The sequence below is a fragment of the Geotrypetes seraphini genome, chromosome 9, assembly GCF_902459505.1.
Source record: "Geotrypetes seraphini chromosome 9, aGeoSer1.1, whole genome shotgun sequence".
In the NCBI taxonomy this organism is placed as follows: domain Eukaryota; kingdom Metazoa; phylum Chordata; class Amphibia; order Gymnophiona; family Dermophiidae; genus Geotrypetes; species Geotrypetes seraphini.
This window is the reverse complement of record NC_047092.1, coordinates 150115628-150142143: the sequence shown is the minus strand read 5'-3', so window position 1 is coordinate 150142143 and position 26516 is coordinate 150115628. Positions and strand designations below refer to the sequence as shown.

The 26516-nt window shown below is 43.8% G+C and overlaps 1 protein-coding gene across 10 annotated transcripts in view; it reads left to right on the top strand.

The window, feature by feature from the left end:
* TRIP12 (thyroid hormone receptor interactor 12) overlaps positions 1-26516 on the top strand; it is a 448602-nt gene that overhangs the window by 13317 nt on the left and 408769 nt on the right. For all 10 annotated transcript variants that reach the window (XM_033958326.1, XM_033958328.1, XM_033958334.1 and 7 more), the window contains exon 3: positions 5834-5902. The gene's annotated coding sequence lies outside the window, so the exon portion shown is untranslated. The remainder of the gene's footprint in view (positions 1-5833; positions 5903-26516) is intronic.

The window sequence follows — 26516 nt, the reverse complement described above, 5'->3', positions numbered from 1 at the left end:
TACAACCAACGCCACTCTTGGTCATATGCTTTATTTCTGCATGGCTATCTAGCATTTTTGGAAGAGGATCCTGCAAACGTATCTCCATTCTGTGGCAGGTATGCTGCTCATTAACACCCATGTTAATTTTTTCCCAGCATCCAGTAGCTGCTCCTGTATCTAAAGGCATGCGTGATTTTCTTAAACTATCTCTTCTCTTGGGTATCAAGACTATATTGTTGTGCTGGTTAACCTCAGAGATACCCACTCTGTCACAGTGGAGAGCACTCCTCATACAGCATCTACAGATGGAATGGCGAAGACTATCTAACTTGGACACTCCTGGAGGAAGAAGGTTACAATTTACTTGGGAACCGTTTTGGACCTCCTTAACACCACTTGCCCGTAGTAGATTACTTAACCTGTGATCAGTTTGCACTGTTTTTATTTTCCATCTCTACTTGGAGCAAGCTTGAACATACTTTTGGATATCACTGGTAGGGAGAGGGGAGCGGGAGACCAAAAAGTAAAAGTTTATATCTGCTTATTTTCTACACTTGATCTTAGCCAAAAAGCCGAGAAGCAATATATCTACTTATTTTCTTCTATGTTTTAGTTACTGTATTTTGACTTTGATACTTAACATGGTTATCTGCATTACCTTCAATAAAATACAGTTGAAAAAAAAAAATTGATCTGTAATGAAGAAGGTGCTGTGCAATATATAACAATTTCCATTTCTAGCGCAAATGGGCATATCATTCCTGAACTCTTGGGTAGTCAACCCCTTTCCTTGAGATCTGTGTAGAGAGCCTCATTTAGTATTTTCTTCGCTTTGCCTCCCATCACTCTGGGCTATCTTGTACCTCTTCAGTTTGTCTCTTCTACAATAGGACCGGAATTGCCTACCCCTGCTTTAGCTGAATGGAGGGTCAGAGAGGCAGTCAGAAGAAGCAAGCAGTCAAGTTTGAGGCAGAATTTCTCCCCTTTTTGGCTGCAATGTCAGCCCAGGCAGCTCCCAGCATAAGCATAGCACAGTGAGTACAAAGGCTGATAGCCTGGGGAAGAAAATCAGGGGGGGTGGGGGGGTGGGTCCTGTAGGGTGATATATATATATTTTTTTCTTTTTGGTTCTGGGGCTAGAGCTAGGAGCCTCTACCTTAGCTCCCATGGGCCGTTTTTGGTGCTAAGATTGGTGCCACGGTAGCTATCGTGGATTTCCCGATTTGAAAATAAAAGCTTCTATCTACCTCAAAACACCTCGATTTTGCTTAAAATCAGACTCAGGCCAGGATGATTCAGATTTATGCCAGATTTGCACTGATGGCAAACCAAAGACTGTCTCCTCTACTTTCTCGGGGGGAGGTTGGTTTCCAGATGGCTCAAGATCTAGGCTGAAAGTCCTGGTAAGAGCCGGGTAAAAGCAAAAATGTGTCCCCGGTGAAGTGCAGCTGCAGCAAAACCCTTCACGGTGATACTGACACCTGGGGTTTCTTCCGCTAACGGTGCAATTCCCCCTCAGTGGAGTCATGTGAAAGAGATGGGGGTTCAGTCGAAGAAGAACTAGGATGATATGGAATCTGTTTTCATGCCATTGCTCTCCCAGTCTGGATCTTCAGTAGAAGGGGATTCTGCATCATGTCTGGAAGAGCCAGATCCTGATCAGGTGGAGGCTCAGGATATAGAAGAAGACCTGACTGTGCAGGCTGTCTAAGCCCTCAGCACTTCTAGAGATAATTGTAGAGTCTCTTAGGGAATTAAAGATTGACTCTGCAGTGCTCACTTATGAGCAGTACTAAGGCCTGGTCCAAGTGCTTTCCCTCGCATCACTACATGACTAATATGTTAACGGACCATTCGGAGGCCCTTTCAGGTGGCAAGGGCCATGGTGAAGCTTTATCCAATGGATGTAGATTTTAACTAACTATTTGTCCTACCTAAGGTGGATTCCCTGGTGGCACAAGTAACCAAGCGTACCTCTCTCTCTCGCCAGTGTAGGTGGAGTGGCATTGAAAAATACTCTGTACCATAGACTGGATTTTGTCCTCAAGAAGCAATTTGAGGCTGCAGATGTGGGATTAAAGGCAGTGGCATTATTTGTAGCACGTGCCTGCCACTCCAAGTTGTGCCATGATCTGGAGGCTGGGAAGGATCAGTGGTTTCTCATGTTCTTGTGGATTATGTAGCCGATGCTCTTTATGATCTATTCAGAATATTGAGAAAAGTTTCTGCCTATGCTATCTCCGCCTAAAGAATGCTGTAGATTAGACAGTGGGCAAGGGAACTCAAAGCAGCTCTCAAGTTCAATTTATTTGATGTACCGCTAATAAAACCAAGGTAAATCTAAGGGGTTTACAATCTATAATAATAAAATGCTAAGCGTGCATGCGCACTCATGCCACATGTTCCCTGATCCCTTTTCTGTCAGGATGTGCTGGGAAGAATGCGCATGTGTGCTTACTACCTACGTCACACATGGCAACTCAGCTGGGGCAGTCGGGGCCTCCCCTGCCGCGCCCAACCCGCTCATGCAACTCCCGCAAAAGGGGGGAGGGAGGGCTACTTCCCTCTCTCTCTGTTTGCCTTTGAGACCGTCTGCGACAGGCCCCGCAGCCTCCCTCCTCTGAATGTTGTTTCCCCCAATTATTCAGCCCTCCCCCCCGCCACCACTTCCTGTTTCCAGTGAGGCGGGCCGCGTCAGAGGGGACGGGGTATCGAAGCGCGAGCAAGCTGCGGAAGTGGTGGTGGTGGGCGGCCTCAGGTATGAGTTTGACATTAGGATGGTGTGGTGGGGAGGCCTGAGAGCGAGCGTGCACGCACAGGGAGGAGACGGATAGAGACACGCTGGTGGTTGGAGAAGCGGAAGAGGAGAGACCGGTCTCCGAATGCGTGTGAAGAGAGGGGGGCTCTTGGAGTGTGAGGCCAGCCGTAGACGTGTGACTTTTTACTTCAAACGGTATAAAAGGGGAAAAAAATTATATATCACATACAAACTCCCGCCTGTGCTTCCCTCCCCCATCTCTCCTGCAGAACAACTTCCGAGGGAAAACACAGTGTGACTCATTGAGTTCAGTAGTTTTTACCTACTGGACTTGGCTGATACAGCATAAACAACAACCTCACCTTCTCCTCAAATTGACAGGGCTCATTCACTACCTAAATACCTCCCTTCACACTCATCCAGTATGCTTCCGACCCAGACTCCTCCTCTCCTCCCACTACACATTTATTACTCGCCAATGTCTTAGCAAACTCACTAATCATTCCTTACTGCCTCTCCCACTAATTAATGTTCCCACTAACCCAATTCTGTTCCTCTCTCCATCTGATTCACACTCTCCCAATCCCTCCATCCACACTTATTTTCCAACCACTACTCCTGATCAGACACTCTCTCTGTCTGACCCAGATTCTCTACTGCCCTGGCTCCATGTAACACACACACTTCAAAACTGTTTCCCATCCTCGACTGCTGTGACATTCACTCAATTGCTCTTTCCTTCCACTGCTCTTGACAGACACCAAAACTATCTCCCTCCTCCCATCCAATTCATTTGTTTCCCAACTTCTCCCTCAGTGACCACTTTCAAAACTCTACTACCCTCACCAATAAACATCCTTTTTTTTTTTTTTTTTTTTTTTTACTGTATCTCCCCAACTGCCCTTCTCCCATTCCACCCCCAATCTGGTACACTTACTCCCCCGACTGCCACCTTTCCTAGGATTCAGCACACTCAATTCCAAGCCACTTCACTCCTCCTCACAGATCTGACACAACTGCACAGGGAAATGGAAGGGGAGGGAATTCTGATGTGGCTACTGCACAGGGAAGTGGAGGGGGAGAGAGAAATGCTGCTGCATAGGGGGCAGGGAGCGAGAGAGATAGAAAGAAAGGCAGATAGTGGGAGGGAGGGAGACAGAAAGAAAAGAAGAAAGAGACAGGGGCAGGGAGAGAGACAGAAAAAAAGAAAGACAGTGGGAGAGAGACAGAAAGATAGACAGACATATATTCTAGCAGGGGGGAGATAAAACAAAGGGAGAAGGGCTGCTGCAGGATAAGGGGAGCAGTGAAGGGGTGGTGGTGGACACAGGGGAGGTTAAAGGAAGGGAGAATGGACAGGGGGAGCAGGCAAGGGATGGTGGTGGACAGCCAAGGAAAAAGAAAGACAGAAAGAAAGAAAGACAGAAATGCAGAAAGCAGCTAAGGAGAGAGAGAGAGAGAGAGAGAAAGAAATAGACAGACAACACACACATATATTCTAGCACCCGTTAATGTAACGGGCTATAAGACTAGTAAAAATATAAAAATAAAGTGAATAAAAAAATAGAGATTTTAAAAATAAAAGGGATGGGAAACAAAATTTGACAAAACACAAACTTCAGACAGACTATCAAATGGTTATGGAAACATAAGGAGAGGAATTGATTGGTAGGTTACAATAAAAACAAAAGGATTGGGGAAAGGGAAGGAAAGAACAATATGGTATGGAATCGAATTTGTTTACTACTACTAATCTCAGCAAGCTATTTTTCAAGGGTCAGTTGCTCTTTGGGAAAAGCCTAGATCATGCAAGTGTGCAAGATCGCAAACCAAAGTCTTTAGCTGACAGCAAACCGAGAACCTGAGATCAGGTTGGGGTACTTTTCACAGGTCTAGGCGTTTTTGCCAGTACTCAAGAAATGCATTGGTCCAGAGATTGTCTCAAGGTGGGATACAGAGATTTGGGGGTGCCAGGTGCCCTCAGTCATCAGGATCCTGCCATTTCTGTTTCCCGCCCTGAGCTTTCTGGGAGGACGAGAAATAAATCGAGATAAATATTGCTCTCAAGAAGCAGTTATGATGCCAGGACAGCAACCAGACTTCTAAATCAGTTGGAGCCTATTGGGCAGCATGGGCAAGAATCACTTCAGACTGCTGGGTACTGGAGATTATTTGGGAGGGGTACAAATTTGAGTTCTTTTGACTTTTTTGTGTACTCTCCCACAGAAAAAGCAGTCAAAGTTTGAGCGATAGTGCAGAGGCTGCTGGATCTATCTTCCATAGAGCCTGTGCCAGATGAAAAATCGAACTTGGGTAGATACTCCATACACTAACGGCCTCTTTTACAAAGCCGCACTAGCGGCTGCCGTGCGGCAACTACCCCAAAGCCCTTTAAATCTCTATGGGCTTTGGGGCCATTAGCGCAGCGCAGCCACTAGCGCAATTTTGTAAAAGAGGCCGTAACTAATATCACCACATTCTCTGGCAATGAATTCCAGAGTTTAATTCCATGTTGTGTGAAACTGGGAAAAATTTAATTTCAAAAATGGGGAGAGAGCCTGGGATGATTGAGCCTTGGGGAATGGGGAAGAGATCATGCCTTATGATGGCAATTAAGTAATGTTTTCTTCATTTCTTTAGGACTGTACATCAACGATTACCCCTTCTTTTACAAAGCCGCTTTACTGCAGCGATAGCTGCTAGCATGGTTTGTAAAAGGGTGTGTGTGTGTTAAATTTTTAAAATATTGCATGACTCAAATTCATGGGAGCCTTTCAGGAAGCTGCTCAGCGCCGGCCCAAATATATAGTTGTAATATGTATGACTTTGCTTTTTACTGCTCTTTCATGAGAATAGCTTGCCTTAGTGTTGTGATCCAATTATATTTTAATAGATTTTTTCTACCAAGACCTCACTTTTTGCTCTTATTTAACTGGTTCTACCTTTCAGACTGATTCTTATAGTTTAATCTTTCTTTAGGTTCTTATTTGTTTTGGGATCATTTGGAAAATTGCCTAAGCTCATACTTTAATGTAGATAATATATGTGATTTTGTTATTCATTGTTTGTTATGTCAACCTCTTGTTCACTCAGGCCAAGTACCACAAAGATCAATTGTGGCTGAAAGTTTTCTGCTGTTATGAATTACTTCAAATGCCATAGGTAGGTACATAAGACTTTGGTATCTCCTTACGTTTATTACTATTTTTGCCTTTGACTGGGATCAATTGCTATATTATGATCCCTAACCTGTTGTACCCTTGTTATTGTGCAGTGATGAGATCTGGTATTTAAAGAGAATTATTCCAGTTATATGTTGGTGCTATTCCTGAACCTTCAGCAGGAAAATCATTTTACAATGGAGGAAATTTTGGAAATGACAAATGGTCAGTAGTATGGTTTGATAATCATAATTTCTTTGGAGTAATTATTTGAAATGGTCTTAGTGTGTTTTGATACCCCTTGGTATATCAAAACATCAATCATCCTGTGGTAAATTGTTTAAATATGATTTCCCCTTATTAACCATGGTTCGGTAAACTGAGCAGCTTATCAAATGTTAAAAAGCTTCTCGCTCCCCATTCCCATTATAATTTTGACATGGCTAGAATGCTGCATCAAACTTGTGTGGGGGTGGGGGGATGCGGGTGTATCTGACATGAACTTCTCGGTTGATGAATGAGTGTTGTGGATTTTTTTTTGGTGAGATATAAGGGAAACACTAGCGGATTTCTCATAGGAAATGTATTCAGGTTGTACAAGTATGTGTACCTCTCTCCTTATAACTTTTTTTTTTTTTTTAAATTGAACGGCTCTAGCTTTTCCAAAGTTTTTTTGTAGAGGCTAAGTTTTGTGGACATATTGTAAGACTTCTCTCTTTTCAGAGTTGAAGAATAATTTAGAGGTGGAGAATGGGAGGCGCAATCAGTGGGCATAAGTTGTACTGTATACAGTAAACCCCTTCGAGTTCGTGAATCGTGGACTCAGTCTTTTGCGGTTTTTGCTGACTGCTTCTTCCGGGAACTAAAGTCAGGAGCTGCTTTGACGTGCTTGATTTTCAGCACCTGCCACCGCCCCTGCAGTCCTCTTCTGCCTCCGATCCACTCTTAAACTGCATTTGCAGTTTTTCAAAGTTCGTAGATGCTTCTGGAACGGAACCCCCACAGATTTGGGGGGAGTACAGTAATGTATACTCGAATATAAACTGAGATAACATTTCCCCCATTTTTATGGGAAAAATGTTAATGCGAATATAAATCAAGGGTTTATATTCAAGTGCCACCCAACTGAATACCCACCCTACCCCTTCCAAGCCTAGTTTTAGCCTCTTTCCAGGTTCACCTTAAATCCTGATGGTCCATTGGTGTGGTGAGCCAAACGGAGACAGAATCAATCCCTCCCTCCTCCGTCGGGTCCTGTTGCAGCTGTCAGCTGGCTGTAGAATCACCATATACCCCTTCCTTCCTTCCATCCCTCCCTGCTGTAGAATCAAAGCGAGCCCACTCCCTCCCTCCCTCCCTCCCTGCTGTAGAATCAATACACATCCCCTCCCTTTCTCAGAGAAGCAGTGTAGGCTTCCCCCGGGGCCTACCTCGTCTCTCAATTCATCCTCAACATCTCTAACAGGAGCTCCCGCAGAATAGATATCTTTAATTATCCTCCCCTTAAATCATGCCATTACAGGAAGTTCCTTGACAGAATGTTATCATTCCAGGCAACCAAACTGAACACATGGCTCGTAAAACCGATACTCGAGGCCGCCTCATATGCTGACTTCAAAAAATCTCTGAAGACCCATCTATTTAACAAATTCTAATCCTATTTCATGTCCAGTCCCTCCAACTTTCCTCTTCTCAATCCCCTTCTCTCTAGATTCTAGATTACTCATGCTCTTCCCTTCAGTAATTGTATTCTAACCCAGATCGTTTTTCCCTGTATCAATCTTCGACTATTCACATCTTTAGATTCAAAACAACTTGGTTCTCTTCCATCTGTAATTTGTATCCCAGTTCAAACTTTTTTCTCCCCACTTCACATACTCACTGTATGTATCTGTTGTAAACCGCTTTGAACTTATGGAATAGCGGTATATAAGAAATAAAATTATTATTATTATTATTAATCAGCGGGGTGAGTCAGGGCAGGAGTGATCCTCTTACACTTCTTCCCGCACAAACTAGCTGAAAAAATGGCTGCCGCAAGTTCCTGTGGTAATTTGCGAGACTTGAAGTTTTAAGGTGGACTTGAATATAAACCAAGTCCCCCATTTTTGGGCCTTTTTTTTTTTTTTTTTTGCCCCAAAATCTCGGTTTATATTTGAGTATATATGGTACCTTTTGAACTTGAATAGATGATTTGAACCAAAGATTTCTAGAATATTAGACTTCATGGTATTTGTAACTAGTTTTAGCCATTGGTGGCTCTCTTTTTTCCCCCCTAATGGAAGTAAATTGTAGTGATAGAGAGAAGCCAGAACTGCTTGGAGCTGGTTGAAATATTATGCTTTTTTGGAAAGAGTTATTGTGATATTCGTCAAATTTGCTTTAAAGAATTATAGAAATGACAATTTTTTTAAGGAACAATATTGATTTTATTACTATTGCTAAATTGATGGTTTTCATGGAGTAAGAGAAGTGTGGTCTGGAATGTAAACTATCAGTAACTTGTTGCTAAGGGTCTATGGCTAATGTTACAACAATTTTTAAAAAGGGTTGCAAAAGTTAAATAGTTCTCTGTCTAATAGATGCTGGCATTGTAATCTGGATATAGGGACTTTAGATCATCTTTTGTTTTATTGTCCCCATATCTTAGCCTTTTGGAACTCAATCTGGGATCAAGTAAATTGTTTATTAGAAAATCACGTAGCATTAACTTATGATACTGTACTTTTTGGTATGTCTATGAGAAAAAAAGAGTCGGATATCAATGTGTAATAACAAACTTTTATTGATTTTGACCGGAGTAGCCATTCAACATATTACTAATAACTGGAAAGACCATAGTAGGCTTAATTTTAAATTTTGGTGGAATTCAGTCTGTCACATATACAGAATGGAAAGATCAATAGCGGTGCAAAATGGAAATTATAAAAACTTTATTAAAATTTGGGAACCATTAACGTCCTTTTGTCATGATTGATGCCATTTTTTCTAATATTTCTATATTTAATATGTAAGATAAGGGTAGGGTGGGGGGAGGGTTTCTATTATATGAAAAATAAAAATTACTAGAGGGATTTCAAGATGGGAGAGGGAGGGTTATATTTGCAATTATAAGATATAACGATAAGATGTACAAGTGTTTAAATCTATGTTATTGTGTTGCAATTTTTGTACACTTGATGAAAGTTTTAAAATGAATAAAGAATTAAAAAAAAAAAAAAAAAGGGTTCCTGGGTTGATAGGGAAAGTTCAGGCTGGTAAGCCTGATTTCACTGCTGGACAAAAAATAGTGGAAACTATTATTATAAAAAAACTACAGAGGGTAGGGTTAAATGGCCATTTTTCTCAATGGAGGAAGGTAAATAGTGGAGTGCCTCGGGAATCTGTACTGGGACTGGTGGACTGGTGCTATTTAAATATTTATAAATGATCTGGAAATTGGAACGAGAAGTGAGGTAATTAAATTTGCATGTGATACAAAACTAGTCAAAGTTGACAAAACTTGCTGGAAGATATTAGGAAATTGGAAGGCTGGGCATCCAAATGGCAGATCAGATTTAATATATACAAATGTAAAGTGAGGCACAGAGAAGAATAATCCAAATCATAATTACCAGATGCTGGAGTCCATCTTAAGAGTCTGCACCCAAGAAAAAGATCTGCGTGTTATTATATTGATTTATATATTTAATATACTGCTTATATCCTAAGCAGTTTACATTGAAGGAGAGATTCTGCAAAATAAGCCATACTATAACGATTGCACAATTAATATCAAACATAAAAAAAAAAATATTAGAACTTAAAGAAAATTCACCCAGAAAGAGGAAGTAAGAGTCAAATAAGAACACTGATATTTTACGCAATCTATTTATTAAACATTAAGAACATAAAAATAGCCATACTGGATCAGAGATCAGACCAATGGTCTGTCTAGCCCAGTTTACTCTTTCCAATAGTGGCCAATCCTTGTAACAAGTACCGTATTTTCGCGGATATAACGCGCGCGTTATACGTGATTTTACGTACCGCGCATACCCCTCGCGCGTTATATGCCTGAGCGCGGTATACAAAAGTTTTTAAACATAGTTCCCACCCCGCCCGACGCCCGATTCACCCCCCCAGCAGGACCGCTCGCACCCCCACTCCGAACGACCGCTCGCACGCGCTCCCACCCGCACCCGCATCCACGATCGGAGCAAGAGGGAGCCCAAGCCCTCTTGCCCGGCCGACTCCCCGACGTCCGATACATCCCCCCCCCCCCGGCAGGACCACTCGCACCCTCACCCCGAAGGACCGCCGACTCCCCAACAATATCGGGCCAGGAGGGAGCCCAAACCCTCCTGGCCACGGCGACCCCCTAACCCCACCCCGCACTACATTACGGGCAGGAGGGATCCCAGGCCCTCCTGCCCTCGACGCAAACCCCCTCCCCCCAACGACCGCCCCCCCCAAGAACCTCCGCCCGTCCCCCAGCCGACCCGCGACCCCCCTGGCCGACCCCCACGACACCCCCACCCGCCTTCCCCGTACTTTGTGTAGTTGGGCCAGAAGGGAGCCCAAACCCTCCTGGCCACGGCGACCCCCTAACCCCACCCCGCACTACATTACGGGCAGGACGGATCCCAGGCCCTCCTGCCCTCGACGCAAACCCCCCTCCCTCCAACGACCGCCCCCCCCCAAGAACCTCCGACCGACCCGCGACCCCCCTGGCCGACCCCCCCACCCCCCTTCCCCGTACCTTTGGAAGTGGGCCGGACAGACGGGAGCCAAACCCGCCTGTCCGGCAGGCAGCCAACGAAGGAATGAGGCCGGATTGGCCCATCCGTCCTAAAGCTCCGCCTACTGGTGGGGCCTAAGGCGCGTGGGCCAATCAGAATAGGCCCTGGAGCCTTAGGTCCCACCTGGGGGCGCGGCCTGAGGCACATGGGCCAAACCCGACCATGTGTCTCAGGCCGCGCCCCCAGGTGGGACCTAAGGCTCCAGGGCCTATTCTGATTGGCCCACGCGCCTTAGGCCCCACCAGTAGGCGGAGCTTTAGGACGGATGGGCCAATCCGGCCTCATTCCTTCGTTGGCTGCCTGCCGGACAGGCGGGTTTGGCTCCCGTCTGTCCGGCCAACTTCCAAAGGTACGGGGAAGGGGGGTGGGGGGGTCGGCCAGGGGGGTCGCGGGTCGGTCGGAGGTTCTTGGGGGGGGCGGTCGTTGGAGGGAGGGGGGTTTGCGTCGAGGGCAGGAGGGCCTGGGATCCCTCCTGCCCGTAATGTAGTGCGGGGTGGGGTTAGGGGGTCGCCGTGGCCAGGAGGGTTTGGGCTCCCTTCTGGCCCAACTACACAAAGTACGGGGAAGGCGGGTGGGGGTGTCGTGGGGGTCGGCCAGGGGGGTCGCGGGTCGGCTGGGGGGGCGGTCGGAGGTTCTTGGGGGGAGCGATCGTTGGGGGGAGGGGGGTTTGCGTCGAGGGCAGGAGGGCCTGGGATCCCTCCTGCCCGTAATGTAGTGCGGGGTGGGGTTAGGGGGTCGCCGTGGCCAGGAGGATTTGGGCTCCCTCCTGGTCCAATATTGTCGGGGAGTCGGCGGTCCTTCGGGGTGGGGGTGCGAGTGGTCCTGCCGAGGGGGGAGAAGAATCGGACGTCGAGGGGGGGCATCAGGCTTTCAGGATGGGGACAGGACTTCAAGGGGGGACAGGCAGATCTTCAAGGGGGACAGGCAGACCTTCAAGGGGGGACAGGCAGACCTTCAAGGGGGGACAGGACTTCAAGGGGGACAGGCACGGAGAGGCGGGGCAGTGCACCGAAAGTCAGGGCGGGTGAACGGTGAGTCGGGGCAACCAGAGGAGAGTCGGGGCAGTGCACCGAAAGTCAGGGTGAGTCGGGGCAACCAGAGGAGAGTCGGGGAGGGCGAAAGGAGAGTCGGGGTGGCCAGAGGAGAGTCGGGGAGAGCGAAAGGAGAGTCGGGGTGGCCAGAGGAGAGTCGGGCAGCATGCGCGTTATATGCCTGAGCGCGGTATAGAAAAGTTTTGGTACATATCATCGTGATTTCTGCGCGCTATACCCCTGTGCGCGTTTTACACAGGTGCGCGTTATATCCGCGAAAATACGGTACATGACAGACACCCAAATAATAGCAACAGTCCATGTGGTAGCTTCCTCAATCACAGTCTCATTAATGGACTGTGACCTTCTTCTCCAGGAAATCCAGCTCTGAAAACTACAAGTTCCAGAGTGAAAAAAAAACATTTCTTCCTATTTGTTAAAAAAATAAAAAATACATGTAATTTCATTTGAATATCCCCTGGATTTTGTACTTTATGAAAGGGTGAAAAATCGATTCACTCTTACCTGTTTTACACCACTCAGGATTTTGTAGATCTCAATCATATTCCTTCCCCCTGCTGTCTCTCTTCCAAGATAAATAACCCCAGCCTCTTTAGCCTTTCCTCATACAAGAGGAGTTCCATCCCCTTTATCATTTTGGTTGCTTTTCTTTGAACCTTTTCTTTCTTTTTTTAATTTAATTTAATCTTTATTCATTTTTAAACTGTCAACAAGTGTAACAAATTACAATCAAATATACTTGAATATCACTTATTAATCTAGCAAAGATTATACATTGCACATATCCTCCCTCCCCCATTATAAATATTAATAATATTTTAGTTCAAGAGGTCATTAAAATAAACCCTCCCTCCCCCCTATACTTTAAGAAATAAAAAGGGGAAAATAAATTATTAGTTATAATTAATCCATACAATATTTTGTTAATGGCTCCTAAACATCATTAAACTTTTTAAAACGTCCTTGCTGAATGGCTAATACTCTTTCCATTTTGAAAATATGACATAATGAATTCCATCAAAAACTATAACTTAATCTATCATAATTTTTCCAATTCCTTGTAATATGTTGAATAGCAACTCCTGTCATTATGAGTAAAAGTTTATTATTTTAAACAGATATTTGACTCTTTGCCCTCATTGATGTACCAAATAATATTGTATCATATGAGAGCGCTGCCGGATTCTCAAGCAAATTATTAATTTGACCCCAAATAGATTTCTAAAAGCAATGTTTTAAAGGTCAATAAAACAACAAATGATCTAATGTCCCAGCTTCAAGATGACAGTGCCAGCATCTATTAGACTTAGAACAATCTAATTTTTGTAAACTCACTGGGGTCCAGAATGTTCTATGTAACGGAAAAAAACAAGTTTGTCTCATAGATGCAGACATCCTCCAAGACCAAATTTGTGGCCATTGAGACACAATAATTTGGTGCTTAATTTCAATGCTCCAAATGTCCCGAAGACCAGTTTTGGTTTTTTATTCATAAATCCAGATATCAGTTTATACCACTGAGCAGCCTGGTGTCCCAGAAAGTCCACCTGAAAACACAAGAAAGGCAAACTGTACTTATCATTAAGATTTTTCCATTCAGGGACCCCTGCCTGAATGGCCTGCTTCAATTGCAACCATTTACAATTTTGTAAGTGGTGCCTCACACAACGAACTTAATCCGTTCCAGGAGCAAGTTTGTTATGTGAAACGTTCGTTGTGTGAAACGCGTTTTCCCATAAGAATACATGTAAAACAAAATAATTCGTTCTGTAGCATAAAATATGCTAAGATGACATAAAAAAAGATAAATTTTTGGTTATTATTTTTATTTAGATACATCTAAAAACATAATTGTTTTTTAAAACAACACACATTTTTTAAATTTAAAGACAGACTAAGTAGAGTCTAATTTTACAGTGAGAGGGCAGAGTCTCAGCGGCAAAAACTGGGACTTAACTGTTCATTTTTTTTTTTTTCCTACCGTGTTTCCCCGATGATAAGGCAGGGCCATCAAATAAGACAGCCCCCCCTTTTTAGAAAAAAATGTAAAATAAGGCACCCCCCCGCAAATAAGCCACCCACCGATACCTGTGCTTACCCGAATTGGGTGGTACGGTGGGTGACTCCGTGTAGTCCCTGGCACCCCCGACACGATCGGGGCAAGAGGGAGCTCAAGCCCTCTTGCCCCCCCGACTCCCCGACACGATCGGGGCAAGAGGGAGCTCAAGCCCTCTTGCCCCCCCCCGACTCCCCGACACGATCGGGGCAAGAGGGAGCTCAAGCCCTCTTGCCCCCCCGACTCCCCGACACGATCGGGGCAAGAGGGAGCTCAAGCCCTCTTGCCCCCCCGACTCCCTGACACGATCGGGGCAAGAGGGAGCTCAAGCCCTCTTGCCCCCCCCGACTCCCCGACACGATCGGGGCAAAAGGGAGCTCAAGCCCTCTTGCCCCCCCGACTCCCCGACACGATCGGGGCAAAAGGGAGCCCAAGCCCTCTTGCCCCGCCGATTCCCCAACTCCCCGACAATATCGGGCCAGGAGGGAGCCCAAGTCTTCCTGGCCACGGCGACCCCCTAACCCCACCCTGCACTACATTACGGGCAGGAGGGATCCCAGGCCCTCCTGCCCTCGACGCAAACCCCCCTCCCCCCAACGACCGCCCCCCCCAAGAACCTCCGACCGCCCCCCCAGCCGACCCGCGACCCCCCTGGCCGACCCCCACGACACCCCCACCCCCCTTCCCCGTACCTTTGGTAGTTGGCCGGACAGACGGGAGCCAAACCCGCCTGTCCGACAGGCAGCCAACGACGGAATGAGGCCGGATTGGCCCATCCGTCCCAAAGCTCCGCCTACTGGTGGGGCCTAAGGCGCGTGGGCCAATCAGAATAGGCCCTGGAGCCTTAGGTCCCACCTGGGGGCGCGGCCTGAGGCACATGGGCCCAACCCGACCATGTGCCTCAGGCCGCGCCCCCAGGTGGGACCTAAGGCTCCAGGGCCTATTCTGATTGGAACGGAAAGTCGGGACAGCGCACGGAGAGGCGGGGCAGTGCACGGAAAGTCAGGGAGGGTGAACGGAGAGTCGGGACAGCGCACGGAGAGTCGGGGCAGTGCACGGAAAGTCGGGGAGGGTGAACGGAGAGTCGGGACAGCGCACGGAGAGGCGGGGCAGTGCACGGAAAGTCAGGGAGGGTGAACGGATAGTCGGGACAGCGCACGGAGAGTCGGGGAGGGCGAAAGGAGAGTCGGGGTGGCCAGAGGAGAGTCAGGGCGGGCGAAAGGACAGTCGGGCAGCATGCGCGGTATACCCGTGAGCGCGGTATACAAAATTTTTTGTACATAAAATCGTGGTTTCTGCGCGCTATACCCGTGTGCGCGTTTTACACAGGTGCGCGTTATCTGCGTGAAAATACGGTAATCACAGCTCTTATACATTTATATGCATATATTTATTTGTAAAAGTGCTCAGACCACATAACCCTTTGTTTAGTGATGGCACCAAACTGCGGTTATTGTAGGGATCATCATAGCATTTTTACTGTCCCTGACCCAACCATTGTTGTTAATGATATTCACTTTGTTATGAACAAATTTGACTTATCTGTAATGATTAGCAGGTTAGGCCCTCTTTCTTCCGCAGTGGTGAAATATATATAAAGGTGCTACCAGTGCTTTAAAGTGTTGTATTATTACTTTATCATGTCGAACTCCGTAACTCCTGACTCGAGTTTCAGCTCTTCATCAGGAGGGGATACTGTTAAAATATAATATAAAATTATTTTTATTTTTTACTTACTTTAGTCATCACTTTCCTCTCTCACCATATTTCCCATTTCATTTAATTTAATCCAACAAACCATATTTCCTACCTTATCATAGCTTGTCACAGCAACTTATGCCCGACTGGTTAGAAATCCGGACAAACACAAGACCCCCAACCCAAACTGCTCTATTTATACTTCCTGCATCCTATGACCCGGAAATGACGTCTGGTGTATATTTATCTTCATTATAAACTAAACCACTCCATATCTGAATTTAAACCCATTGGGGGCGATTGTTTGCCATTGATATATAAATCTCTGTTCTTTTTTAAGTAGAAGTTTTGATATATCGCCAGAATAGTTTTTTATATGTGTCAACACGGTGTATCTAACATCTTCAATAGATTGAGCTTCTTGTAACCAATGAGATACGATCGGAGCAGAAACTCTTTCCTTGCAGATATTGCTAAGATGTTCTATTATATGGGTTTTAATTTGTCTACTCGTCTGACCAATATACAACTTGCCGCACGGGCAAATAATGCTGTAAATCACCCCGCTGGAATTACAGTCGGTACTGGAAGCAAGCATATATATCTTGCCTCCTGACTGAGGGATAACTAAATATGGTTGTTCTAGCACATACCGACACTGTCGGCATTTTCCACATTTAGAATGAGGAAGCAGACTATCTCTGCTTTGAGCTCCTTTTCCATATTTTAGTTTTTCCCCCAGATTTTGTGTTCTAGAAAAAGCAAATTTAGGTCTTTCAGACAGCACTGGGTGATACTGCACTATTGGCCAATGATTCAAAATAATCTTTTTTTTATATCATTGCCTAGATTAGAATAAGGTAACACGCAAGCTGTATTATGGTCTGATTTGTTAGACTTAGAGTATAACAGCCATGATCGGTGACAGTTTTTGGCTCTTTTCCAAGCACGTTTAAGGATCTTGGCGGGGTAACCCCGTTCTAAGAATTTTTTTTATATAATTGGCCTGCTTGGTTATCAAAGTCCGTCTCTTCAGAACAAATCCTTCTGAGACGTAGAAACTGACCGACTGGAATGCTGTTTCTCAATATACGAGGGTGAAAACTTTGATATTGCAAAAGTGTATTACGAACCGATGCTTTCTTGTATAGGCTGGTGGTTATATAGTTATTCTCTTTAAATACATTAACGTCCAAAAAAGTATAAATCCCGAACCAATATCAAACCAATCCATTGCCTGATACATAAAGGCCCATTCCACAGGATCAAAGGCCTTTTCTGCATCAAGAGACACAGAGAAGGCCGGATCATTTAAGGCTTTTGATATATTTAACATGTGAAATGCCAGTCTGGTATTATTTGAAGAATGCCTTGGAGCAACAAACCCCGTCTGGTGCATTCTAATGATATATGGGAGAGCTTTAGCTAATCTCATAGCTAAAGTCTTAGCCAATAATTTTCCATCCACATTAATCAATGAAATAGGCCTGTAGTTTGAGACCAAAGTAGAATCTTTATTTGGCTTGGGCAAAACAATAGTTAAAGATTCCGCCATAGTACTTGTAATGTAACCATTTTTAAGTTGAGTCTGATATAAATTTAGTAATTGGGGTAATAATGTGGTTTGAAATGATTTATAAAACTCAATAGTAAATCCATCACCACCTGGAGCGGATCCAACTCTAAGGGATTTCAATGCTGTCTGTAACTCCTTTAGTGTAATAGGCATGTCTAGAGATTTCTTTAAATGTTCAGGAATTTTATGGTCCCTCAATTAATTTTAAAAATTCTAATCCATCAGTTTCTTTATTTGAATCAAGTTCAGAAGAATATAAAGCTTTATAAAATTTCAAATATTGTTAAATTGAGAATGAGTATCTTCTTTCTCATCTTTTATAGCTACAATTTTTACTTTCTTCAATTATGATCTCTCCGATACCTGGAGCAATCCATCTGGCGTACCGCAAGGGCATCCGCTATCCCCATTGCTTTTCAATGTCTATATGTCCTCACTAGGTGCGCAATTAACCCAGCTGGAGATAAAATTATTCAGTTACGCAGATGACTTTACGATCATCATCCCATTTGCTAACTCTCTCTTGGAAGCACTAAATTTGATGGAGCAATGGATGACTGACTTCAAGCTAAAACTTAATTCAGAAAAAACGAAATTCTTTGTCACTTCGCCACATCCGCTTGACACCAAAACACCATTATGCATCAATAAACTTAGTTACCCTATTCAGACTACTATGGAAGTATTGTATGTAACACTGGATCAATGCCTAACCATGAAAGACCAAGTAGACTCCTTAATCAGAAAGGGTTTTTTTAATCTCTGGAAACTTCGATCCATTAGAGCATATTTTGATATGTCAGCATTCAGAATTCTGGTACAATCCCTCGCACTGAGTCAACTTGATTACTATAACATCGCCTATTTAGCAATTTCTCAAAAGAATATGCGACGATTACAATTAATGCAAAATGCAGCAGTCAGACTAATTTTCGGGCTGAAGAAGTTTGATCACGTGACACCTTACTACCAACAGCTGCACTGGTTACCGATGGAGGCACGCGTAAAGTTTAAGTTCTCCTGTCTCTGCTTTAAAGTACTATATGGACTAGCCCCTAAATACATAACTGACCTTTTCTCCTTCTCAGCCAACAGGCATAAGAGAAGCTCACATTCGAACTTCGTTTCCTCCACCCCCAGTTAGAGGATGTAAACTCAAAAAACACCATCAACACCTTCTCTCACATCAGGTAGCATTATGGGGTAAAGATCTAGAACAATTGCTTTCGCCCACTACTTATGAGGAATTCAGGAAGCGCATAAAATATCTGTTCCTGAAGTATCTAGACAGCTGACCCGTACAACTCTTTCTCTTCAATAACTGTTCTCTTACCTATTAACCACTTTTTTTCACTTCTATTAAATTCAATCAATTTGTACCATCTTTTAATCTTTGTAAACCGCATAGAACTTCACCGTCCTGCGGTATATAAACTGTTGTTATTATTATTATTTCTTTAAGATAATTAGCTAACATTCTTCCTACCTTATTAGAATTCCCATAATACAATGCTTGCTGATGAAACAATTCTTTTCTAGCCATTCTAGAGGAAATCTCATTATTTGTATTAATTTTTTAAATAAATCTTGCAATGTATTTTGTTCCCATTTTATTGCTAATTTTAATTATAAATCTTTAATCTTTTTTTCCAAACTAGAAAATTCCAATTTAAGTTTTTTTTTCCTTATATAAGCAGAAAAGGAGATAATATTCCCTCTCATAGTAGCTTTAAAAGCATCCCACAAAGTTATTAAAGAGATTTCCTCTGAAGCAATTATTTGAAAATATTCATTCATTTTTAGTTGTAATTCTTCAATAAAATTCTCTTCAGCTAACAGGGCATTATTGAACCTCCACACAGGTCTACTATAATCCTTATTCATTTGAATTTCAATCCATACTCCACCATGATCTGAAAAAATGATCAGATCAATGATGGCTCTTGTAACTTGTTGAATTAATGTATCTGACACAAGAAAATAATCTGTTCTCGAAAATGATTTATGTACTTGAGAACAAAACGAAAATTCCTGAGCATTAAAATGTAATATTCTCCATATATCTTTCAATCCACAAGATTGAACTAGATTATCCAATCCTAATGATTTCATTATTCTACTTGTTTTTTTTATCAACCAAAAGATCCATAACCGCATTAAAATCCCCAGCCATAATAAAATTAGATGTAGCCAGTGTTAAAATAAACTGTTGAAGAGATTTAAAAAAACTCCATTTGATTTGAATTAGGTGCATATACATTGACAAGTGTCAAGGTATCATTCCCTAAGCTCATGCTCACTTGAACCCATCTTCATGAGATATCTGCATAAATTAATCTAAAACTTGCAGAACATTTCTTGTTTATTAGAATAGATACCCCTGCTTTTTTACCCATGGCTGGAGCATAAAAACACTGTTTTACCCACCCTCCCTTTAATTTTGATTCAATTTCCAACAGGTGAGTCTCCTGGATGTAATAAATATCAGCTTCTTGTTTCTTTAAAAAACTAAGTCTTCTTTCTTTTAATAGGATGATTGAGGCCATTAACGTTTCAAGAATAAAATTTAACAGTCATTATTAATTTTAATGTATTGATATTCTAAAACATAATCCCAATAATTCCCCTTTTTAACCAATAAATAAATACCATACCTTATCCCCACTCAACTTATCCTCCCTTTCCCTCCCCCCCATCCCACCCCCACACAAACCCACCCCCTTTTTTGGGGTGGAAAAAGTGCATCTTATGGAGCGAAAAATGCGTTATTTAGCATCCCTTTCCTAAATTCCTAGCATCCTGCTTGCTTTTTTTTTTTTTTTTGCTGCAGCCGCATACTGGGCAGAAGATTTCAGCATAGTGTCTACAATAAGTGGAGGAGTGATCTAGTGGTTAGAGCTGTTACCTCAGCACCCTGAGGTTGTGGGTTTGATCCCAGTGCCACTCCTTGTGACCATGGGCAAGTGACCTCAATTGCCCCAGCTACCATAGGGCTAGATTCATAAAGCATACTGATCAGTTTGCAATCCCCCTTTGCAACCAGATTTCCCTCAGACACAGTTCACTAACCTCTCCTGCGATCTGCTTCGATTCCATGTATACAAATGAGAAACACATGCAAAGTAGACAGGGACGCGATTCATCAACCAAATTTTCCAATACGACTGGGCTGGCTGATCATCCCAAGAAGTGACTGCTGGGGACCAGTTGAAAATGTCTTTCTTACTCTCCGAAGCCCTGCTCTCTGCCGCCCCGATACTCTTCTCCTGCCTGCTCTGCCCCGATGCAAAAAAAAGATTTGCAGCCACAAAAGCCGCCTGCCTGCCCTGACTCTCCCACTCTTCCTCGCTTCCTCCACTTATGTGCAAGCCCGTGGTTTTAACCCGTGGGCTTGACGTGGGCTCCAATGCCTCTAAACTCCAAACGTTTAGTACAAGGTTTTGTTTATTTTCACAGTGCTTATCAGTCAGTTTTGCAAACGCAAAGCTTACAGCTGACACACTAATATATTCAAAAGAGTGAAATTAACCTCGCCAGCGCTCTTTCTATTGTTTTTTCCCCCCCCTCTCTTGCGAGACTGTTTTATGTTTCCTCGCTTTATGCCAACTATTATCTTTCATCCCCTTCTGAAAGCTTCTCAGTCTGATCCTTAGCTTGTTACCACCCACTGCAGGCTCTCTCTCCTGTAGTTGAGGTGTTTCTTTACAAACTTGGCATCCAGTTATCATATTAATTATTACACTACGTAATGACTGAAATAGTCAAAATTAGGGGAGACTTAAGAGAGCTTTTCTCTCGCTGCTGAAAGATTCAGCAAAGATGCCCTGCAACAAAGCACTGGTCTCCAGAAACTCTGTCAAGGCATGGAAGTAGTTTAAAAAAAAAATATATATCTCTGCTGGGTCCGGAGGTCCAGTGTATGCGCAGACCATCTACAGATGGTCTGCGCATGCGCTGGGGTCACTATAGAGCGATCTGAGCAGGCAAATGGGGGCGTTCCTCTGATCGCCCCCCATCTGCATATTGGCTTTTTGAAAATTCATCAGACCTGCCCGGATCGGGCCCAATTGGGCAGGTTCATTTATCTAACCCATAGTTAGATTATGAGCCAACCAGGACAGATAGGGAAAATACTTATGTATCCAATTACAGTTGTCTCTCACTTGCCTGAAATCAATTTTCAGTTTGTTTTTTACTTTCTACTTACCTGTGTAATTACTACTTATGATTCTGGTTAGCATCTGCCTTGTGTGCTTCCATTCATTATGTTCATAAAGACTTGTGTGCTAGATAAGAAAGCCAGTACTTAGAACCAAAACAAAAGCCAGAATGACACATTGAGAAGGCTTTAGTAACCTGGAGACTGTATAGAGAGGCTTTGCTTTCTGTTGCTGATGTTCCTTTACTTTCTAGTCTGACCCCCTTCCTACCTTTGCATCTGCATCAGGGTCTGGTGTTTGTGTGTTCTTTCTGTTTAGAACTGTAGGAGTCTCTATGTGTGTCTGTATCTGCATTGCTCTGTTTCCACAAAGGCATTTCTCCTTTGCCAGATCATACAGGAGCATTTGTGCTATAGCTCGCATCGTGCACTGATGCTGCAGCTTGTCATCTTCCATGTGACTTCTCTTTCAGATTGCATAGGCACATCCAGCCAGTGGCTCATTTCCTTCACTATGGCTGTGATTTGTTAGCCTTGCCATATGGCTACTTTTTCTGCCACAAATTTTGCCATCTTAACTACAGTTTGTTGTTTCCCTTGGCACACCCTCCTTGTGATAAATCCTGATACACTGAAGAAAAAAGATCACAAACACATGAATAAAACTAAAATGAGCCCGCTATTCTTTTTTTTTCTCATTAATCTTACATACCATACTATATACTATACTTTTTCTTATACCTTACAATCATCAGTAAGGAATTATTTTAGCTTACATAAGATTAATAAGGATTCATAACAGTAACATCAAGGATGAGTTTAAGAGTTCATGTCTTGGATTGTAGTGAAAATCGATGTGTCTTTAGTGATTTTCTGAACTGAAGGTAGGAAGGGATCTTTCATAAGTGGACTGGAAGGCAATTCCAAATCTTGAGACCTTGGGACTTGAAGAGTGATTTATTATTCTTTTTCCCGGATTTGACATGGAGAGGGAAGAGGTAGTTTGCAGTGCTAGGCTGTTCTTGAGTTGTAGAAGGAATGATTGACCTGAATGGCCAATGTTAGCCCAATCGCATTTTCCCCATATATAACCTTGAGGGACCATACATGAGACTTTAAATTGGATTCTGCTGTTTCTCAAACCTGGTCTTGGAAAGGATCAGTCAACTGCTGTGTTCTTGAACAATTGCAATCTCTTAAGACCTTTCATTGGGATGTTACCATAGAGAGTTGCAATAGTCTAAATACGGGAGTAAGGTTGCTTGAGCTACTATTCTAAAGCTGGTTGGACTCTGGGCTTATCTTATTCTGAATTTCCTAAGTCTGAAAAAAATTTTGACCAGTGAGGCAATCTGCTCTCCCATAGTAAGTCCAGAGTCAGTCATATAACAGTATAGCAAGAGATATACAATCACAGTGCGAGAAGTTCAGGGATGTTCTCACTGACTGCACCCATCTGGGTTGTGGCTTAAAAGCTTCTTCGATGTAGGATTCAGGAACATTAGGGTTCCTACATTAGGAACTGAGAACCCTTGCCAATACAGGCAATCCTTGGGTTAAGAATAAGTTCCTTTTTTTAACCGTTCTTAAGTTGAATTTGTATGCAACTCAGATCTTAGTATTTTTCCCATCTTCTCCACCTCCTTTAGACCCCTCTTGCATCCCTTTCAATCCATCCCACTGTTCCCTTACTACCACCACATCCAGCATTGCTCCCTCTTATCTCTCTCTTCCCCGTGCATCTCTACCTCACTCCTCTCCCCACCACCATGCCCAATAATTCTCTCTCCCTCCCTATGCTCAACAATTCTCTTTTTTCTTCATCTTCCCATATGCACCATCTTTCCCCTCTCATTCAGACAGCTAATTCTCCCTGTCTATTCCCTCGTCTCATCATATCTTTCCCTCACTCCCTCCATTTTTCCAACCTATAGCTCATGCTCCCCTCCCTCCATTCTGTGTCCAAATTCCTGCCCCTCCCTTCCTTCCTTCATTCTTTGTCTGAAATTTGTTCTCCCTCCCTCCTGTGTCCCAACACCCCCCCCTCTCTCTCTCTCTCCTTCCATTCTGTGCCCCAAGTACGTGCCTCTCTCCAATAGGTGTTTACCTTCTTCTGGCCAGCTCCCTCTTCCTTCCAGCTGCAGTCATTTCTCTGCACAAAGCCATGGGCAGAAGCTCATATGCGCAACCTTTGGTTGAGCTGGAAGCCTTCCCTTTGATGTCGGAGGAAGCAGTCATTTACGACATCTAGGAATTTTACCTCTGTAGCACTCCCTGATGTAACATTTAACCAGTCAATGTTGGGGTAATTGAAATCACCAATAACTACCAATATCTTATTCAAATCAAAAATATATAGAAATCCACTGCCTAGCACCCTCAACTGCTAAATGGTCAGCAGCAATCCATATGGCCTCAGTTGGGCTTCATAGGCCAAAAAAACCTCCCAAACTTCTGCTGATCTTGATAATACAGTCTTAGCTTGTGGGATATCAAATAAGGAACATATTTTCAATCTTCAAAATTCAACAACCACAGCAGGAAATGAAGGCAATATATCGAAAGCATTCAACATAGCAGCGGAAAAACATAAAAATCGACTTGCTCTGCCTTTGCCTCTGCAGTTTGTGGAGTAGAATGCTGCTGGAAACAGCTGATGAGTGTCCGACAGAACACAGCTGTAAACCGGAGCAAGCTAAGTTAATTTTGATGTTTTTCTTTACAGACTCTCTTTACAGGATCATTCCCAGTCCAGGATTTGACAAATCTCAACTGTCTGATGAGTCTTTGGTGGTGGAGTCCACACTAAAATAAGTCTACCTCCTCTAAAGTTTACGCCTCAGTTCCACCAGGGTGAGAGGGACGTACTATGGACAGGTTTGGTAGACGTCTATACCAAAATTCCATGTTGGCAAATCGGGTCATCAACCAGCTCATGGTCCAATCCCTAGTCCTAGGACTTCTAGACTACTGCAACATCCTCTATCTCCCCTGCCCCACAGTCATGATAAAACAACTACAAACAGTACAAAACACAGCCCTGAGACTGATCTATTTGCTGAAGAAATAGACCACATCACCGCCGCATACCTCGACTCACACTGGCTCCCAAATCAAGCAAGAATACTATTCAAATTTTACTGTCTACTATTTAAAGCCATGAATGGAGAAAGCCCAGCCTACTTGAACAACCGCCTTATCCAAACTACCACAACCAGGCAAAGGAGAACCCAGACACCATTCATGCACCCCCTAAATCAGAGGCGTCAAACACAAAAAAATGTACGATGGCCTACTGGCCATGCAGGCAGCGAAACTAGACCACCATCTATCCAATCTACTGATCATGACACCAGACTACAAAACTTTCAGAAAAGAAATAAAAACCCTGCTATTCAAGAAATCCATCAAGACAAACTAACACCGCAGGAAGCATTTCAATCCCCCGAAGTAACCCGCTTAACTCTGTAACTCTTCTGGAAATGTCCAGATAACCTCTTATGTAATCCACCTTGAACCGCAAGGCGGATTACATAAATCACTAATGTAATGTAATACTATATGAAGCACCTGGTTAAACTGCCTAAATTTCACAAATATCTTCCATCTCATCAGAAGACAGAATTTGAACACATAACTAGCACCCTTACTCAGTTAAGATAACACATGGTGCAGTCTGCATATGATGCCTTTGAATTATCCTCCAGGGTTTCTTCAATGTCTCTAGCCATGAGGAGATTGACATGGCTAAGAATTGCTGATATGGACCGGTTGGCCAATATTCCCTGTCTCAGAGATAAACTTTTTCGGGACTCAATTGAGAATGACACTCAATGTAATGTAATGTAATTTATTTATTATATACCGCTAAATCCGTTAAGTTCGAAGCGATTTACAGAGAAATATACATTAAAGGATACAATAAAAATAAGATAAATAAAGAATAGGTACTTTGAAATTCCCTTACTGTCCCGAAGGCTCACAATCTAACTAAAGTACCTAAGAACAAACAAATTAGCAAATAATAGAGAGGAAAATAAAGATGGAGGGAAAAAATGAGATATGAAGCATCCTAACAAGAATACATTGAACTCTCAATACCATACTGTTAAAAGCAAAATGTACATTCCAAAATAATAATGTAATGGAAAGAAACTAATTAAATAGAAAATAATTTTAAGAATTAAATCAAATATAGAAATGTAAAAAGAAAAATAAACATTAGAAGTGAGGAAAAAAAAAGGTAGAGGAAGGAATATGAATAGAATGGAATGAGAAACAGTTAAACAATAGAATTCTAAGGAAATTTAAATGAAAACTAAACAAATAGATAAAAAAGAAATAGATATTAGAGAATGACACGGGGAAAAAATCTGTCCCCGTCACCGCCCCGTCACCGGCCCACCATCCTCTGCACCGCCCCGTCACCGCCGATCCCTTCACCGCCCCGTCACCGTCATCCCTTTCACCACCCCGTCACCGCCACTGCCATCCCATTCACCGCCCCGTCACCGTCCCCGCTGCATCCATATAAGCCTTTTTCCTTTCACTCCCTCCTTCCAATTTGAGCCGGGAACACTAGCGATCGCACGGTCCCCGCGGCCACTACCTGCCTGCCCGGTCGATCCTGGTGTTTGGCCGGCTCTCTCCCTTCTCCTCACCTTGGTTTGTGGGTTTTCTTTTTCGGCAACCTGCGCGCTTTCCCAGGGAGCCGCACACGCGCGGCTGCTCAGTGTTCGATCTTCTGCTCTGCTGCAACTTCCTGTTTCCGGTTGCGTCAGAGCAGAAGATCGAGGCTGAGCAGCGGCGGGTGTGCGCGGCTCTCTGGTAGCGTGCGGGTCGCCGAGGAGGAGGATCTGCGGACTGGGGTGAGGAGAGGGGAGAGAGCTGGCTGGACACTGGAATCGATTGGGTGGGCGGGGTGTGAGCTGCGGGGACCGCGCGATCCTTCATGCCTCACTGCGGGGGACAAGACCATTCACCGCCCCGCGGGCGGTGAATGGCCTTGTCCCCGTCGCCGCAGCGACTGCTAGTTTTCTTCCCCGTTTTCGGCGGGTGACCCGCGGCTAAAATGCGGTGGCCGCGGGTAAACCGCCACCGTGTCATTCTCTAATAGATATAATATGCACAATAGAATAAAAGTCAGGAAGGAAGGAAGCTCTCCACCCATGAAAAGTCTTATGATTCCTTACTTAAACCTAAACCAAAGCCATCCACTACCAGAACCTATAAGCCCTCTTCTTCCTACCAGAGTTGCTTTCTGACAAAGCCATCTGCTACTTCCAGGCCACCA